Raw genomic sequence first — 4583 nt, 5'->3', positions numbered from 1 at the left:
CACATCTAAACCATAACAAATAGGGTCTTGCTAAGTTGCTTAGTGCCTCACTAATTGTTGAAGCTGGCTTTGAACTTGCAAATCTCATGCCCCAGCTTCAGAGTTGCTGGACTATAGGCATGCACCTCTGGACCTGGCTCTTGTGTTGAGTTTTGATATAATGTGTATAGCCCTGGATTTGTTTTAACTCATTTACTTGATACATATTATATTTTCTTTATCTATTTCTGTAGGTAATATTATCAGCTGTTTTTCTTCAAATGTCTTTCTTCCATGTTTTTATTCTCTTCTTATTGCTGTTATTTATACATTAATAATTTGCCCATTCTCATTCTATCCTCCAACTCTCTTTACCTCTCTTTTGTATTATCCATCCCCTGATTACTCAGAATCAATTTTCTAATAATTAAAAAAAAACTACCTTCCAGTTCACTACTTCTTTCTTTAGTTCTATTTTTCTGCTTTATCTATCCAATGATTTTTAAAATTTTATCAATATTTTTAAAATTTCTATTTGTTTCAATTTGGAGTTTGCTTATTCATTTTTGATAATCTCTTATTGGCTCAGTTTTGTGATATGTATCCTTTGTTACTTCATATGTCTTCTTCTCTCTTTCATATTTGTTATATATGAATTACAATATCTGAAATATTAGTATCTTATCTGCTCTTTAATGTTTCTTCTGGTTTTCACCTAGAATGGTTTATTTTCTTGTGTATTTTGTGATCTTTGATTATAATCTCATTTTTGGTTGATCTTAATGTGGAATCCTGGGGGTCAATATTGGTGCTATAAAATGGAATTTTAGCTTGCTTCTTTTGGGAATCAGATGCTACTACCCTGGGTCATTTTCATCCCCATTAGGGACCTGAGCCAATGAAGAACCTCAGGTTTGGTGTCTGTACCTTGCATATTTTCTGCAGTCTTCCTTTCTGCTTGTTTGCTTCCTCATTGCCTAGTACACAGCAGGTATCATAAAGGTATTTGATAAAAAATTATTACATAGCTCAGTCTGCTTTTTTATTACTTGAAGTTAGAGCTTTCTTATGCTATTTGTGAAAAGTTTAGGTTAAAAATGAGAAGTGATGGAGAGTCAACAGCTGAAGAGCTGTGGGAGTAAGAATCAATACTCAATCATTTTTAAAAAAATCAATGAAGACAGAAAAAATGGATAACTCTTTTCTATTCAAAGTTGAAAGAGTATTTTTAGTAAGAGTCAAAAAGTAATGTATCTTTTTTTCAGACACAGATTAGAATGTTTTTTCCTTTGGGTTTATATGAATTCTTCTTTATAGTTTACAGTATAGACTGTACTGTATTTTCTTACCTTAAAAAGTGGCACTTAAGGGCTGGGGTTGTGGTTCAGTGGTAGAGTGCTTGCCTAGCATGTATGAGGAACTGGGTTAGATTCCCTGCACCATAAATAAATAAATAAATAAATATCCATCAATAACTAATAAAATTTTTTTTTAAAAGTGGCACTTAAGCCTATTGCAGGGAACATTCCTGAAATCTCAGCGGCTTGGGAAGCTGTGGCAGGAAGATTGCAAGTTCAAAGCCAGCCTTAGCAACTGAGCAACTTAGTGAGACCTTGTCTCTAAATATAATATAACGATGTCTGAGGATGTGGCTCAGGGGTTAAGCGCCCCTGGGTTCAATCCCTGGTACCAAAAATAAAAAAAATAAAAGTGGCACTTGATATTTCTTAAAAAATATCTTGCACTTTGCAGATTTTTTACAATGATTTCTAAAGAATTCTGTTATTTCAGACGAGATAATTGTTAGGAGCTTCAAGATACTATCCGGAACTTGGTTGCTATATGGTTGGAAGAATTAGTTTCAGACTTCTAAAATTATAGAAAGATATTCTGAATTTATACAATTGACCCTAAAAAGGCATCTCAATGTATCATCTTCAAAATATAAGTCATTCATATACACTTTAAAATCTAAATTGCTACTTAATCTGAGGAAGACTGAATCTAAATTCTTAAGAAAATCCTTTTATAGCCAAAGACGATCTTTGATAATAAATCTATCATTTTCCAACCTACTAGTCAAACAGGTACTGAGAACAGTTGTCCGTCAGTATCCATGGGGGATTGTTTCCAGGACCCTTGAAGGTGGATGCTTAAGTTACTTATATAAAACGGCACAGTGACTGGGTATGGTGACCCAAGCCTGTAAACCCAATTATTGTCAGGCTAAGGCAGAGGCAAGTTCAAGGCTTATTGGGGCAACTTAGTGAAACTGTCTCAAAGTAAAACAAAGGAGGTCTGGGAATGAAGCTCAGTGGTAGAGCGCTTGCCTAGCAGGTGTAAGGTCCTAGGTTCAATCCTCAGTACCTCAATCAATCAATCAATCAATAAACAGATGTAGTATTTGCATATAACCTACACATTGCCTCTGTGTACTTTAAATTATCTCTAGATTATTTATAATACCTAATTCAATAGAAATAGTTGTTATACTAGATTATGTAGGGGATGATGACAAGAAAAAGGTTGTACATGTTTACTACATGTTTTTTATTTGACACAATTATTTTATTTGAATATTTTCAACCCAAAGTTGGTTGAATGCACAGATTGGAACCTAAAGATATAGGGAAGGCTGGCTACAATTGCTCTGTGCCTAAAAAATATTGTATAAGTTGCCTTATTTCAGACTAATATGTAGGAATATATTTTATAATCATCTATGCAATCTATTTTAGGCATTTTAAGGACAAGAATCAGAGCTATTTGTACTGTATCTGTACTTCTAGTATGAGATTTTAAGGACAGAACTATTGTGTCAGAGAAAATGAATGGATACTAATTACAAGGATAAAGGTAGAAAGACACACAACTCTAGAACCTCTCTCTGTTCCAGTATGTTGCCTAGTATAATATATGCTCTGCAATGTATTATGTAAAAATAGGTGGTTCTGAAAATACTTGCTACAGAAGGTATTGAGAAAAACAAGATCAGTATGAATTCAAGTAGCCAGAGAATATTTCATAAAGATATGGTACATGAGTTAATTTGGGTGGGGAGGAGGCATTTGCAAAGAATAATGAGAATGAACAAGGACAGGAGGCAAAAAGCACGTGACATTATTGAGAAACAGAAAATAGTCCATGTAAATTCATGTTTGCTTAGGGGAGCAGTTAGAGATGACACTGAGAAGGCAGGAGTGCACAGATTGTAGAGAACCTTAACATTTCAGTACATGGGCACGGGTCACATCGGTCTTGTTCACTATTGTAACACTGATACCTTCCATAGAGACTGGTATATAGCATATATTCAGTAAAATGTTGTTGGATTAATTAATTGCCTGGATGAAGACAATTTGAAACATTGAGGCTTTTTTTTTTTTGGAGATCTGTAGGGACCCACTGGAGGTTCTGGAGCAGGAACATGTCCTGTTATAAATAGGAAAAGTCTTCTCCAGGCAATAAGCAGAAAGAGGCAGAAAGGGGTAAAGGATCCATGCTGGTAGACCACCTAATCTATCCCTGTAATCATCCTTTGAGGGAGAATTCATAGTGAACAGGGTAGTGGCCAAGAGAAGTTGTTTGAAATTGTATCATCTGAGTTATGATTTATTGGTGAATTTCCTGTCTAAAATAAGGAAAGGGATGTCAAAATGGATAAATGACAAGAGCTGATTTTAGTAGCTGGCATTTGAATTTGAAAACTGCTTTTCTCATTACTTACCTGGTGTTTTTCTTCCCAGCATTTCCTTCCACACATCATCATTTGGTGGGACTTTCTTCAGCGGTGCTTAATTATCCACCAATTATTTTTCCTAGGAGGATTATGTGAATCATGTTGATCTGTTCTTTGGATATTTTCTGAATTCCCAGATCTATTACACTTATCAGGAAAGCTTTGGGAGGTGCCTACATTGCAACCAACAAGACCACCTGCTGTGAGTTACAGGGAACAGTTAAAGGACAGGAAAGTGAGTTGTGAGAGGCCACCTTTTTAGTTTAGAACTCTGGGTTAGGTGGTTTTTCTTACGTTGCCTACTAGTATCAAGCTCTAGTGGATAAACTTGCAGGGGTAGGAGTTTTTCTTGTATTTTCTCATTTGTACCCTGCTATGTAGAAGAGTGGATTTGTCAGTGTTCACCCTCTTCTCCAGTCCAGTGCAGTCCTGACCCTCCGGAGCCTATTGATTAAAGAACCAAGACTTGGCGCTAGGTGGAAGGTCTCTGCGCCCCAGGGCTTCCTCAAGGATCCAAGCTCTCCTAGAGCTGAGCTGGCTTCGAAGGGAGTCATAGGGCGCCCCGCGTGTGGACTGCCAAAGCCTCGTTCCGTGAGCGCCAAGCCCCAGCAGGCGACCGTGGTCTTCTCCCTCGGGTCAAGGCCCTCGCTCACGGGAAGGCACGGCTTTTTCTTGCATTCCTTCCCTGGGACCGAGGCAGGAAGTTGGAAAGCCATTAATAACAGCGATCTTATTATTATCGAGGACCCAGGTCGGGAGAGGGCAGGACGCGGACCCGGATCGCACGCCCCACCTCGCTCAGGGACAAAGCTCCGCCTGGCGCCGCAGCAGAGCGGGCGGCGCGTCCCCAGCAGCGGCTGGACCC

Source organism: Marmota marmota, unplaced genomic scaffold (assembly GCF_001458135.2).
Source record: "Marmota marmota marmota unplaced genomic scaffold, marMar, whole genome shotgun sequence".
Lineage (NCBI taxonomy): Eukaryota > Metazoa > Chordata > Mammalia > Rodentia > Sciuridae > Marmota > Marmota marmota.
The sequence above is the reverse complement of the archived record's forward strand: the minus strand, read 5'-3'. Positions refer to the sequence as shown.